Source organism: Azolla caroliniana, unplaced genomic scaffold, assembly GCF_043228905.1.
Source record: "Azolla caroliniana isolate FFs.n. ecotype wild unplaced genomic scaffold, voAzoCaro1.0.p SCAF_2, whole genome shotgun sequence".
Lineage (NCBI taxonomy): Eukaryota > Viridiplantae > Streptophyta > Polypodiopsida > Salviniales > Salviniaceae > Azolla > Azolla caroliniana.
In genome coordinates, this window is record NW_028230437.1 from 4,742,716 (window position 1) to 4,758,505 (window position 15,790).

The window sequence follows — 15,790 nt, forward strand, 5'->3', positions numbered from 1 at the left end:
TGGGGCCCTTTAAACATGCCGCAACATCAACAATATCCACACTGCCATCGACCTTACGAGCAATAGAATCAAACCCTTTAGACTCTGCAACATCAGAAAACACCAACATATTCACACTCACAAAGTAACTAACAGTCTCACAAAACAACATCCTGAACATCAAAGAGTTTCAATCATAGAACAACACTCTTCAAATTATCTTGGAAAAACATCATAGAGTTCCATTACATAATGTGGATCAAGCAACAACCAATTTGAGGTTTTACTTGTCCAACAGGATAATAAAACTTCATAAAACCCTAGCAAAATCCCTAAGCTAACAATCATATCCAACTAAACAATATTTCACTCCACTACATCTGGGCCCCTTGACTGAGTAATTGGTCTTGTTCCCGATCGTGGCCCCTTTTTCAGCCTTTTTCTGGTCGGTTGCCCATTTAGCCTTGCTTCTTTCACCCAATGCGCAAGTGTGTCCTCCTCCGACAACCTTCCCATCACCTCAGCAGCTAATTGCACATCGACCGTTTCTTGCGCTAGCTTTTCAAGTATAGAGGGATCTGTTTGGACATTTTCAGTAGTTGGGCTCGGTGGGGTGGAATCAAGGTCTTGAGATTCGAAGAAATGTTGCATCAAGTGTTCATAAACACTGTTGTTGTGAACCTCAGTTTTACATGTTGTTTCCACTATTTCATGGCATTTCACATCGTTGCCTAATTCAGTACACTGTTCCAAAAGAATAGGGTGGAGCTGATCTAAAGGAGATGTGATAGCAGGACTCTTACTTTCAGCCACGTTGGCAGCAATATCCTCATCTGTTGCAGCGTCATCAGCACCAGACACATAATGTGCCGTCCTTAATCCACAAGATTCTACAATAACATGATAGCTATTTAGGATAGCTAATTAGCTACTTTACTAAACTATGGTAGTAGCTAGGATAGCTAATTAGCTAGTACGATAGCTAATTAGCTAGTACGATAGCTAATTAGCTAGTACAATAGCTAATTAGCTACTTTACTCAACTATGGTAGTAGCTAGGATAGCTAATTAGCTACTATGATAGCTAATTAGCTACTTTCAACAACTATGGTAGTAGCTAGATAGCTAATTAGCTACTAGGATAGCTACCAGTAGCTAATTAGCTAGCAGGATAGCTAATTAGCTAGTAGGATAGCTAATTAGCTACTTTACTCAACTATGGTAGTAGCTAGGATAGCTAATTAGCTACTATGGTAGCTAATTAGCTACTTTACTCAACTATGGTAGTAGCTAGGATAACTAATTAGCTACTAGGATAGCTAATTAGCTACTTTACACAACTATGGCAGTAGCTAATTAGCTAGTAGGATAGCTAATTAGCTACAATGATAGCTAATTAGCTACTTTCTCAACTATTTAGTAGCTAGGATAACTTATTAGCTACTAGGATAGCTAATTAGCTACTTTACACAACTATGGCAGCAACTAATTAGCTACTAGGATAGCTAATTAGCTACTAGGATAGCTAATTAGCTACTAGGATAGCAACTAATTAGTTTCCAGTAGCTAATTAACTAGTAGGATAGCTAATTAGCTTTTATACACAACTATGGTACTGGCTAATTAGCTATGAGTAGCTAATTAGCTAGTACCATAGCTAATTAGCTACTAGGATAGCTAATTAGCTAGTAGCTCATTAGCTGCAAGTAGCTAATTAGCTACTTTACACAACTATGGTATTAGCTAATTAGCTTGAGTAGCTAATTAGCTAGTAGCTAACTAGCTGCCAGTAGCTAATTAGTTGCTAGTAGGATAGCTAATTAGCTAGTAGCTAACTAGCTGCCACTTAGCTAATTAACTACTGTAGTAAACTATGGCAATAGCTAATTAGCTAATAGGATAGCCATTAGCTGCTTTAATCAACTATGGTAGTAACTAATTAGCTACAACGATAGCAGCAAAATAGTTTCCATACCTTTTACGGCTTAGCTAATTAGAAAAGACTAAGCTTATTAGCTACAATATGGTATACCTGTTAGTTTTCTCCACTCATTTGGTAGAGTTGTACTGCAATCTCCCAAACAGAATGCAGCAATTCGACAGGCATGTTGAAAACAAAGCAGATGGTATGTGTGGTTGCATGGTTGTAGGTGAACCAACAAAGACGCAGTTTTGTCCTCCACACCTAACCTGCAAGCGATGCAACGTGCTTGAACTGTCAATAAATCATTTTCTGGTTCTCCTTCATTTGGTAAGGGAGCAAGAATGTTCAGGTCCAAATCCTCTCTGCTCCTTACCATTCCCTCCACAAAATGTAGCTGCTTCTTAAGGCAGCTAACTACTTGTTCTTGATGAATGTATTGTTCCTTCAACGCAACGGAGAAATTTACCGATTAATTATTCCTGTCTGAGAAAGATACACCAACTTTGCTCAGGAATCATTAACTTAAAGCTTTTCCAAATTGTAATCTGCAACAGTATTTACACCTAGAAGGTCCAGGTTCATTGAAAGAACCTGGATCTCTGTTTGCAGTTGTATTTTACGCTGGGGATCTAGTGGCCCCTCTAATTCAAGCTCCTGTTGCGCAACCTATTCCAGATAATGCTTGATTAGCACATTTTACCCTTAATGTTATTTATAACACAATCACATACCAACAAAACAATAGTTACCTGAATCTTATTTCTAATCGTTGTAACAGCGGAAGTAACTTTGCTCTCCATTGCAGAAGCCATTGTGGCTTTCTCTAAATCAGTCTTAAAAAATGCCAATGTCTCACAAGCTTCATGGACATTTTTTACCATATAGCTAACCAATGTCTCACCTGTATCATCGACATTGGCTTTCCTTGGGTGTCGGTGTGGTGTATGCCCCTGGTTTTGATGGGAGTCGGCAGTTGCATCAACAGCTGCCGTGCTCCAAAATCTGTCTATTTTTTGGGCCAAGGTCCCCATCTTTCGGCATCTTTTTACAGATGCCTCACCATAGACTGCCTAAGCTACCCTATACATTTCAGGGTCTCTGGATTCCTTCGCTGTTTTGTAGTACTCATATGCAAATGCTCTAGCAAATGAAACTAACAACTCATTGTTGACTGGGTTCTCTTGATGAACTTTCTGGTGCAGCCTCATGCAGTCATCGTACAAGTCGGCTCGTACATGCTTCAACTTGACCTTGCCTTTGACTCTAGGCACTGTATATACTGTCATCCAGTCTACATCACTGATCAATTTATCACTTAGGACAGCAGGGTCAACACCCTCGAGTGACAGACCATAGGTGTTGTGGAAGTCCTCCTTTGTGTTGCAAAATTTTGCGAAGTTTAGCACTCTCGGATACGGAGGAACGAGCCATCTGAAATATCATTTCAGAAATAAGAAATAGTGCAAAATCAGAATATGTCAAAATCAGAAACCCCAATCAACAATAACAGAAATAGTGCAAAATCATTAACTTAGCAAATCAGAAACCCTAATCATAATTTGTATTCAAATATTTTAAATCAGAAACCCTAATCAAAATCTGTAATCAAAAGTTTGAAATAAGAAACCCTAATCAAAATCTGTAATCAGAAGTTTGTAACCAGAAACCCTATTCAGAAATTCTAATTAGAAATTTATAATCAAAAACCCTAATCAGAAATTTCAATAAGAAACCCTAATAAGAAATTTCAATCACAAACCTTAATCAGAAATTCTAATCAGAAATTTATAAACAAAAACCCTATCCAAAAATTCTAATAAGAAATTCTAATAAGAAATTCTAATTTGTAATCAAAATTTGTAACCAGAAACCCTATTCAGAAATTCTAATAAGAAATTTATAATCAAAAACCCTAATCAGAAATTTCAATCACAAACCCTAATCAGAAATTCTAATAAGAAATTTATAAACAAAAACCCTAATCAGAAATTTCAATCAGAAACCCCAATCATCACTAAAGACAGGATTAAACACAAAAAAAGCAATATAAACACACCTGCTGCTACTCCTCGATCTGCGAGACATCCTTGTATGGGACTCCAAGGACTTCGCCCTATTCGATTTTGGGGAAATATGAATTGGCACCAAAGTTCAGACAGTAGTAAAAAAGAAAAAACAAATGTTTGGGGTTTCTGTAACTGAAACATACCTGGACGATGATCGAGTGGGTTCTGTGTTGTAGCTCTAAATCTGCAATGTCGATTTTCTGCTGCTGCGGGAGCTACGTCTGCGTTCGTGCTCTGAGTACTCCATCTGTGTTCAAAATCAAACTTAGGCTAAACAGGAAATTGATGACATTGAACTCGACCTTAGATGATGGTGCTATTCCCCAAGTTCCACTACGTCTGAAACAGAAGTTCAAATATTTGAGTTTTTTCATTAATTAGTTTTTCAAATATTTGATTTTCCCACAAAAAAGACTAGCTAAAGAAATAGCTAATTAGCTATGGCCATTTTAGTAGCTAATTAGCTATAATAGTGTTTCCACTCGCATGCTTTTACCCCATTGACAGAAGTAATGACAAGTACTTCAATGCTCATACGAGCGACTGCCACTAACTTCGAGGAATATGCCTATGTACTAGGCTCGGACTGTAGGCTTCTCCTGGGTGCAAATTGCCATCTGGATTGGTCCTTTGGTGACTTTGCATCTCTGATGTAGCCATGCATCTAGTCGTGCACACAGGACGCGAGGCAGTACAACACCCTGCTCGCTCCTTGTTGGCATATCGGGAAGTCCTTGTGTGCTGAATCCGACGCTGCTTCATTTGCTCCTTCCACGTAGCTCAAGTATCCATGCCCCAACATGTAGTAGTGCATTTTATACGACCAAGACACATAGTTGCTTCGGTCAAGCTTTTCTAATGGAAGTGAGCTCGCCATGCTTCTGTTCATATCTTCCTTCCTGTTCTTTATCGAGTGTTAGGGTTTGTATGTGAGTGTCACTCGTCGACAACAGAGGACTCTCAACCCTCGCGCTCTATTACCATGTAAAAGTTATTATGCGGAAGCTTAGGTAAATCGGCCTAGCCGGATTACAACAGTAAAATAGAAATGAAGGTTTAATGGAAGCTTAAAAATACATAGTACATGGGAGAGACAGAGAGAGCAGAATAGCATAAACTCAATTAAAAAATATTAACACTGTGTACATATAAATGTCCTACAGAACACTTTTTATACAATTCCTTAGAAGTACTGACAAAAGTATTGACAAGTACTTCAATGCTCATACGAGCGACTGACACCAGCTTCAAGGAGTATGCCTATGTACTAGGCTTAGACCGTAGGCTTCTCCCAGGTGCAAATTGCCATCCAGATTGGTCCTTTGGTGACTTTGCATCTGTGATGTAGCCAAGCATCTAGTCATGCACATAGGACGCGAGGCAGTACAACACCCTGCTCGCTCCTTGCTGCCATACCGAGAAGTCCTTGTGTGCTGAGTCTGGCACTGCATCATTTGCTCCTTCTACGTAGCTCCAGTATCCATGCCCCAACATGTAGTAGTGCATTTTATACGACAAGGACCCATAGTTACTCCCATCGAGCTTTTCTAATGGAAGCGAGCTCACCATGTTTCTGTTCATATCTTCCTTCCTGTTCTTTACTGGGTGTTAGGGTTTGTCTGTGAGCGTCACTTGTCGACAACAGAGGATTCTCAACCCTTGTGCTCTATTACCATGTAAAAGTTATTATGCGGAAGCCTAGGTAAAATTGGCCCAGCCGGATAACAACAATAAAACAGAAATGAAGGTTTAATGGAAGCTTAAAATTACATAGTACACGGGAGAGACAGAGAGAGCAGAATAGCATAAACTCAATTAAAAAATAGTAACACTCTATACATATAAATGTCCTACAAAACACTTTTGATACAATTCCTTAAAAGGACTAACAGAAGTACTGATAAGTACTTCAATGCTCATACGAGTGACTGACACTAACTTCAAGGAATATGCCTATGTACTAGGCTCGGACCGTAGGCTCCAATGGCCCATTGGTTATCACTATTCCGGAGTATGATCCGGCTCTAGGTTCTGGATACCGATATATCCGGACACCTATCCGGTTCTCCGTCCCGGATACCGATCCAGCTCTGGCTTATTCAGCCGATCCGGATCCGGTTGAGCTTTCCCGCTCAACAAAGGGCTACTTTGCTTATGTATCCAAATAATTGAGGTTATCTCCGCTATGAACCTAGATTATAAGTCTAATCTATAGTTACAATTGTTCCCTTACAAGTATGTCTGCATTCGGCTGAGTTAGCAAAGGTATAGTTGGAACCTAATCTAATTCAACTAGTCATCTGGATCATAGGTTATCCCGATCGGCCAGACTGGGTCGGTTGGATCAGCTTGCGTCTGAGTTAGCTCGATCGTACATATCAACTCATGTCCGATTCCGACTCTCGGTCTCTAGTAGATCGTTTGCCGTAAGTATGCACTTGTTTCTATGCTCCACGCTGGATCCTCGATCTGTTTTCAGGTTCGTTCATCCCTCGATTGTCTCCTCTCCAGTCGGTATGCTCGCCTAGAGTTGCGAAGAAAGGATCCTCGACATCAAGGGGGAGCTCTCATTAAGACAGGAGCTTGGAATAGCAAAAAGGGAATTCCACGATTCCATCGTGGACCCAGTGAATAGGAAGTGGCTTTTAATGGAGCCGGAGCCAGAGAAGCCGGTCGAAGTGAAGGCGGCCCACATCAAAGAGGTAGCAATGGAAGAAGAGTTTCCGGGTAACTACTATACACGGCCACATTGGGCAAGAGCTATGATGAAGACCCTGGTACGGATGAGGGACGTTAAAGAGCCGGTGGTGGCATTAATCGACCATTGATCAGAGATTAACCTAATGTCCATGGACTTCTATAAGAAGGGTAAGTGGCTAATTAATACCAAGCACGGTGTCGTGAAGATTTTCGTCCATAGGCGGAAACCGGGGTGGAAGGGGCAAGTCAGTGGTGTGCAACATGTGCACATGTATACTAGGATATGGTGTATAGAAAGAGAGGGGAAATTTTGTCCCACATTGTAAGGTCCCTCCCTCCTTGGGCTATAAAAGGAGGGGAGGGGTCACTTATGAAGGGGTTGCCTATTTTGTGCGAATAAGGTATACCACTTAGTCTAGGTTTCTCCCTCTTCCCATTTCGTTTTAGGGTTAGGGTTTCGGTTAGGGTTTTCTTCTTGGGTTTTCCCGTTAGGGTTTTCGGATAGTCATTTTTGGTGCGGCCATGGCGGCCACCACTGTTGTAACCGTTCGTTGTTTTAACATAACTTGTTGAACATCTTGCCTCCGCCAATCTCTCCTTCGATGTCGTGGTCTTATTCTTTCCTCTTGTCCTCTTGAGCTAAGCCTCCATATCATGTCCTATTCTTTCTCCTCCACTCCCTAGTCCAAGACCCCCGCGGTCCCGCCCCTTCTACACGCACGCGCGTATCAACGCGACATCTTTGGTGAACTCGACGTGAAGGGCGGCAAGGGAGCATGGAGATGGAAGAAGACTTGGACTTCGAGGAGATGATGGCAAAAATCGTGATGGAAGCCGGACGGAAGATGGCGAAGCGAGATGCGGCTCAACAAGCCGTCGAAAGGGTGGTCGATTGAGTCGGCCGATTCAAAGGGGACGATGTCCCGAGGTTCTTGGAAGCGTACGATGCCGAGATGGCGAAAGGGGGCGTGGACGAGGAGATGCGGCTAGAGTATTTTCCTCGAGTGGCGGCCGCATCGGTGCACAAGGAGGTCAAGGAGCTACGAGAAGCTCACGGGTCGTGGGTGTCCTTGAAGGTAGCCCTATTGGAAGCGTGCGGATACGCGAAACCGGAGTGGGTATGCCGGCAACCCGTTGGGGAGCGGTTGGCAACAACGTGGCCCGCGAGCGGCAGAGAAGAGAGAGTGGCGAGTGAGTACGCACTACCGCCGGAAGAGAGCTCAACGCAAAACGGTTCGGAGGAGCTCGACCTAGAAGCGCTAATACGAGAGGCATGCGAGCTTGTGAAGGCGAAAATCGGAGCCGAAGAAGGGCTTATTATGGAGTCGGGCCGAAGGCGATCGGAGGATATGGAGGAAGAAGCCTCCCTAAGCGTAGAAGACGGGGCCTATACGGAGGCCAGAAGAGCGTATGACGGATACATGGGAGAGGGTGCGGAGCAAGCGACCCTCTTGCCTTGCGGTGAAGGGACGGCCATGGAGGCCGGTAACTACGGATTCGGGACATGGCGGCCCGAAACATTGAGTGAGGAGCGGACAAGCGGCGGTGCCGCGACCTTACACACACCGGTCATAGAGATTCCGGCATCCGGCCCGAGAGCCGGTGTGAGACCTAGAGTGACGGACGGTGGCGGAGGCAAGGCGGGCAACCGAGACGACAACATGGGAGAGATGGTGGCAAGCGTAATCGAGGTTTGCGGAATCGGAGATGGGGTAGACGCGGACAACGACGACTGGACGGAAGCGGCTACTGACACAACGAGTGGCGGTGCCGGGTCCTTACCCACACCGGTCCTAGAGGCTCCGGCGGCCGGCCCGAGTGCCGGCGTGAGACCTAGAGCGACGGGCGGTGGTGGCGGCAAGGCGGCCTACCACGGCGACGAAGAGAACGAGGAAGAGATAGCCACGGACCACGGCGTCCGAACGAAGGTGGCTACGAACATGGCATCGGCGAGTAACGGTATCGGTACTTTTCCCACACCTATTCAAGAGACTTCGGCAGTCGGCCCCGAGAGCCCACGTGAGACCGGAGAGACGGAAGGTGGCGACGGCGAAGTGGACGATCGAAACGACGACGAGGAAGGTCATAGCGGACGGAGGCAAGACCTCTCGACACCGAGACCGGAGACTACGGCGGTTGCGCTCGAATGCCAACATAAGACCGGAGAGAAGGGTGGTGGCCGTGAGGAGGTGTGGCCCGGAGCGAACACGTACGAAGATGAGGATGCGAGGCCCGGAACGGGCATATACGAGAGGACCAACGGAGAGGTCGGGAGTGGCAAAGAGGAGAGAGTCGGGAACCGACCCGACCTGAAGATGGACCGGTCGATAATCCGACATGACCGGAAGACGACGCGGAAGAACATTGGAGCAGGGTCTGGTTAACTGGGCCCGAACCGAAGAAGAGTTGGCAAGGTCGGATTTGTTCGGACAAACATCTACCGGCCGGTTACGATTACGGAAGGGAGCCGACCTAACCGGAACTCGATCGGCCGAGACCGATCCGGGCGAAGGCAAAGTTGGCACGGTTGGAGGTCGAGGCGAACGGGCCACAACACCCGGTGGGAGCCGGTGAGCGCGAGAAGGAAGCTAACCGGGCACGGTGATTACGGCTTGGCAGAAGACCGAGAACGAGAGGAGCCCTCCACATCTATCCTTGAGACTTCGGCGGTTGCGGATCAACATAAGACCGGAGACACGACGGGTGGCGGCGAGGAGTCGGAGACCGGAACGGACAAGGCTACCGGAACGGGTAACCGGTGCGTGAAGGCGGACGGGCATGACCAAGACGGCAAGCCGGAGTCGAAAGGGGCTACGGCAACGAAATACGAAGAGGCCGACGCGGAGGTCGGGACTACAACGAGGGAAGTGTGTAACGCAAACCATGCATTACGGCGTAGAACGGAGCGTGCACTACGGTCGGCGAAGGGCCAAGAAGCAAGCATGCACCCGGAAGAGCCGCAACGAGTGACCGATGATGACGGTCGGGGAAAGCCTTCAAGAGGCAAGTGCAGGACGACGGGCAGTGCGACGAGACGCCAAGATCAACAAAAAGAGACGGGCATGATCGGCGTGAACGAAGGATTGTGTCTGGGAAAACGGAGGGGATGCGCGGAGAACAACGGGGTACACACCGGGAAGAGAAAACGTGGCGGCTTCCCGGAGGGCATACAAGGCCAGGTGGAACAAGAGGGTGTACCTCGGGGCGAAGCGGCAACATCAGAGGTTGCGGAGGACACCGAAGAAGAGAGCACCGACACGGATGTCGGGGAAGCAACGTACCTTTTCGAAAGGGGACGCAGAGCGGAGCGGAGTGCGAGACGTGCGATGTGGCCGCGTAAGGGCCGAACGACAAGCATGAGGATGATCGGCGAGCATGGAAGGCTATGTCTTGAGAACCGGAGGAGGTGCGTGGAGAGCAACGGGCTACGGAAGCACGGCATCCCGGAAGGCATGCGAGGCCGAGCGGGCCAAGAGGACGAGAGACGGGATGAAGCGGTAACGGGAGTCGCGAAGGACACTGACATGGTGGTCGGGATGACGGTACGCTCTACGGCGAGAGAGCACGGCGAGCGAGGGAGAAGCGAGGAGCGCGTAATGAGGTCACCGAGGGACCGAAGAACGAGCGCATGTTCGGGAGACAACAAGGGCACATGGGAAGAGCCTACAGAAGGTGAGCGTGGAACGGAGGGAATTGGCACGAGGTGTTCGAGACGAAGAGAGGATCGAGCCGGAGATAGAACACAAGCGGTACGCGAGGGGCGGAATCCGTCGAGCAAACAGGGTGACCGAGGGCCTAATCGGAGGACCTACATGGCGGACAAAGTAAGAGTGACCAGATCGGCAATGGCGTTCGGGAGGGTCGGTCGAAGAAGAAGGCGTGAACGTCGGATATGGCGGATCGGATGGAGCCGCCGGTTCGGGGACACACGCTGGATGTGGTGGATCGGATGGAGCCGGCGGGTCGGGGACGGTAAGGGGCCGGCAAGACGGATCGGCGCCAGCAAGGGACCGGCAAGAAGGTTGGGTGCCGGTAAGGCGAAAGACCCGGTTGATCACCGTGGACGAAATCTCTCACCCTTTTCCTTTCTTGGCACATGCCGGTGGATGTGCGGTTTGGTGGGGGTGGATGTCGTGAAGATTTTCGTCCATAGGCGGAAACCGGGGTGGAAGGGGCAAGTTTGGTGGTGTGCAACATGTGCACATGTATACTAGGATATGGTGTATAGAAAGAGAGGGGAAATTTTGTCCCACATTGTAAGGTCCCTCCCTCCTTGGGCTATAAAAGGAGGGGAGGGGTCACTTATGAAGGGGTTGCCTATTTTGTGCGAATAAGGTATACCACTTAGTCTAGGGTTCTCCCTCTTCCCATTTCGTTTTAGGGTTAGGGTTTCAGTTAGGGTTTTCTTCTTGGGTTTTCCCGTTAGGGTTTTCGGATAGTCATTTTTGGTGCGGCCATGGCGGCCACCACTGTTGTAACCGTTCGTTGTTTTAACATAACTTGTTGAACATCTTGCCTCCGCCGATCTCTCCTTCGATGTCGTGGTCTTATTCTTTTCTCTTCTCCTCTTGAGCTAAGCCTCCATATCATGTCCTATTCTTTCTCCTCCACTCCCTAGTCCAAGACCCCCGCGGTCCCGCCCCTTCTACACGCACAAGCGTATCAACGCGACAACGGTTGGAAGATTCGCATGGAAACTCGCGCCATGGAAGAGCTTCACGGGGCATGGCCGAATGTCTGGGTAACGGTGGGCGATGTTGAAATAGAACAACACTTCTTCGTACAGGAGTCTTTGTCGCATCCAATTATACTCGGTGAACCTTACATTACGACAACTTGTATACAGACCAATGTGCTGGACAACGGTTTGGCGTACACGCGGGTGAAGAGCTAGGTCGGTAAGCACTTTGTCCAATTTTTGACAGTTCGGCCCAACCACGAGCGGAATCGCGACACTCTCGGCAACGACAGTTGAGAGGATTTTTGAAGAAGAATATCAAGGCGTGGGGCCAAGGTAGTCTGGACAACTAGAAGAGACCCCACACTTGTATACTAGATAGAAGTTTTTGGTCCTCTGTTAATGGAGGTTGTACCATAACCGGCATCGGTGGCCAGGAGAAGAAGCAAGTTGAAAGGCGTCTGAAGGTATGCCGAGCCTTGGACCCTGACGACTCGATTACTTGCACCGTGGAGGCGGTCTCGTTTGACGACACCCTTGGGGGAATCAAGAGGGTAGTCGAGGAGGATCTTCGCGAAAACCGGGCCATCCTGGTAAATTCCGTCGATATGTATGAAGTCATCGCGGAGTTTGGGAAGATGATTGGGTCGGATCGGACCGCCCGAGTAGCACCAAGTACAAGACTGTGGACCGGAAGGTGAGGCCAGTCGCGGTTCCCTTGCCGGAGGACAACTGGGAACGGATGAAAGGGGTCGCAATGGACCCGAGTTTATGAGATCCGGCCGGCATTGGACACCAATTCACTGACGAGACACGGAAGCTCAAGATCGGTGGGGGTAACTTTCTACTACCTGCGGAGGAGGACCGGTTTCAGAGGGTGCTCGAAAGGCATGGGAAAGCCTTTGCATTCTCGTCGGGGGAGATCGGGTGCATCGACTGGATGATTGTAGTGCCAATGGTGATATTCATGGTACCACACCTACTGTCATCGTGAAGATTTTCGACAACGGTGTGAAAAACAAGTGGAAAGGAGAAAACCGAGAAGGGTTCACTTTCCCGCTTCTTTCACTGTTTTTTCTCAATGAGTTACCCCACACATATATGCATCTAATACGACTCTCTCTCTCTCTATAAACTTATCTATCACACACACACACACACATATATATATGACTATGTGTATATATATGTGTGTGTATATTCGTCGGAACTTCGATTCGGCCGACTACCATTCGACCTGTAAAGAATCAGGTATAATTCTTGTGTAACGGAAGAGATGTGTGTTATGTGTATGTGTGAGAGGAATTAGAGGAGAGATGAGAGAACACAAGATAGATAGAAAGAGGAATACTCAAGAAGAAGAAGATGCATATTTCACAAGTAGAATGGACATACAAAATTGTAGCATTACAAGGAGTCACAACCAACCTAGTATGAAGTATGAGGAGGGTGCTTTATATAGAGTCACCCTCTCTCTTCATTAACTTTACAACAACCACTCTCTCTCTTGGGGAATGTGAAGACTCATAGTCATGGGGAATATGTAACTCATTAGTTATGTGTCATAAAATATGATTCTATGACACATAGTTAATGTGTAGAGAGTAGTGGTGTGACTCTTGACCTTTGAGTAATCATGGATTCTCAAAAGGTGTGTTCACACATTGCACTATGTTGAGCTTGATTCTCAACACACCCCCTCAAGCTCAACTCGGCTTTGGTGAAGATGTCGGCCGTCTGAAGATTCATGTTGATGTGTTGAAGGTCGACATCTCCGGCCTGTACGCGCTCTTGAATGAAGTGATAGCACACTTCGATATGCTTTGTGCGTGCGTGGAACAACGGGTTCCGAGCCAGATATATACTGCTCTTGTTGTCATAGTAAATGGGAGTCAAATCCTTGATGGGGACACCCAGATCCTTCAAAATTCTCTTGAGCCATACGGCTTCACATGCAGCTACGGCTGCGCCCCTGTATTCGGCCTCCGTACTCGAAAGTGCAATGGTAGGCTACTTCTTACTACTCCAAGATATTGCTCCGCTACCAAGCGAGAAGACAAATCCGGAGGTCGATCGTTGATCGACTTTGTAGCCTGCCTAGTCCGCGTCTGTGTACCCTTCGAGTCGTATTGGTGTGGCCGATGCGTAGAGAAAGCCGTAATCCATTGTGCCGCTCACGTATCGTAATACTCGCTTAGCGCAATCGAAATGGATATCTCACGGAGTTTGCATGAATTGGCTAAGGAGTCCGACTGGATAGCTAAGGTCGAGTTGAGTGATCGTGAGATAGATGAGGCGCCCGATCAGATGACTATATTGGGTCGGCTCGCACTCGTTTGTGCCGGAGTCAACATCTAGTTTGAGGTTTCAATCGAGAGGCGTAGCGACTGATTTGCACTCCATCATCCTGAACTTGTATAACAAGTTGAGGATGTAGTGCCGTTGAGAGATCATAATGCTGGTTGGAATCCGAATTACTTCGATGACAAGGAAGTAATGGAGCTCCTTCATGTTCGTCATCTCGAATTTTTCGGAGAGGAGGGACTTGACCTTGTTGATGTCGACTAGACTTTCACCTCCAATGACCAGATCATCCACGTATAGGATGATGACAATTAAGCTTCTAGAGTCGTGTCGTACGTAGAGGGAGTTGTCGGATTTCGACATTCGAAAGCCGATTTGATGAAGATATTGCGTAATCTTCGAATGCCAAGCACGCGGTGCTTGCTTGAGGCCGTAGAGAGGCTTCGTTAGTTGGCATACGGTTTTTGGATGAATGCGCGATTCGAAGCTGGGTGGTTGTACCATGTACACCTCCTCGTCTAATTCGCCTTGAAGAAAGGCGTTCTTGACGTCCATTTGGTGGAGGTGCCACCCTTTTGCCGTTGGAAGTGCGATCACGGTTTGCACTGTCGTCATCTTTGCCACCGGGGCAAAGGTCTCTTCATAGTTGACTCTATGTGTTTGTGCATATCCTTTCGCTACGAGTCGAGCTTTGTAACGGTTTACGGAGCCGTCGACATTATACTTCACCTTGTAGATCCATCTCCAGTCAATTGCCTTCTTGTGCGGTGAGTGGGGAACGAGATCCCATGTCTCGTTCTTGCGTAGTGCATGCATCTCCTCGTTCATTGCTTCGATCCATGGCGGGTCCTTCGCGGCTTCAAAAAAGGTTTCCGGCTGCTGTACTATTGCTACCTTCATCATAAAGGCGTAATAGTACGCCATATAATCGTTGTAGCCGAATCAGTTTATGGGGTTCTTTTCACGGGTGGATCGGCGGAGCTTCTCGTTTGCGGATACTACAACTTTCTTCGCTCCATTTGTCCGGATCTCAAGGCCTTTGAACTCACTATCGAGGGAGTGAGTCGATTCATTGCCGTCGATGTGATTGTCTTCATACTCCAGCATTTATGCCTTCCCTTTGTCCATCTTCGGACTCGGCCGAGATGTGCTTTGATCACTCGGGGGCTCTTGTGGCCCACTAAGCCTTGTTGTAATTGGGCTTTCTTCGAACATACGTGTGAGTCAATCTTCGGCTTCTATCTCTATATCGGCGTATTTTGGGTCAAACGGAATCGGAGTCAAAGTTGTCTCTGGTGCGTACCAGGATGCAAACTCGTCGAAAACAATGTCTCAACTTACTCGAGATTTTCGAGTTGACAGGTTGTAGCACTGGTACCCCTTTTGCTCCAGTGAGTATCCTATGAGGATACATTTCTCCGACTTCGGGTCGAGCTTTTGACGCTTCTTGTTGGGGATGTGCACGTACGCAATGGAGCCAAAATCCAAACATGTAATAGGTCCGGCTACTTTCCGAAAAACTTCTTGTGCGGAGTAAGTTCATGCACAACTGATGTCGTACACCGATTCATTAGGTATACGACCATGTTAGGCGCTTCTGCCCAATGAGACTTCGGCACGTGCTTTTCGTTCATCATGGCCCGTGCTACTTTGAGGATGTGCCGATTCTTTCGTTCGGCCACTCCGTTTTGTGGTGGCGTATGTCGACATGAAAACTCTCGCTGAATTACTTCTTTCCGTAGATACGCCGTAAACTCATCCGAGAAATATTCCTTGCCTCCATCCAACCGAAGACATCGTATATATCGGCCCATGGCTTTCTCGACTTTATTCTTGAATTTTTGGAAGTGTCCGAACACTTCGCTCTTTTGCCACATCGGGTAGATCCAAGTGTGCCGAGAGAAATCGTCGATGAAGGTAACGTAGTATCGGCATCCGCCGAATGTCGCCGTCTGAGCCGGACCCCATACATCGGAATGAATTACATCTTGTACACCTTTGCTCACGTTCCGCTCCTTTGGAAATGGGTGCCGATGTTGCTTTTCGAATTGGCAAGCGGCACACACACCTTCAATCTCTTTCTCCGTGAATGTCGGGAGCCCGATGACGACTCCTTTCGATTGCATTGCCTTGAGCTTT

At 47.3% G+C, this 15,790-nt stretch overlaps 1 long non-coding RNA gene across 1 annotated transcript; it reads right to left on the reverse strand.

Annotated features, from left to right (window-relative positions):
• Positions 1 to 2,425: 2,425 nt before the first annotated feature.
• On the reverse strand, positions 2,426 to 2,784 carry LOC147867175 (uncharacterized). Its single transcript, XR_015532413.1, has 2 exons — positions 2,653 to 2,784; positions 2,426 to 2,569 (listed from the first exon to the last, which is right to left on the reverse strand). It is a non-coding gene; the product is annotated as an uncharacterized LOC147867175 (long non-coding RNA).
• Positions 2,785 to 15,790: the final 13,006 nt, after the last annotated feature.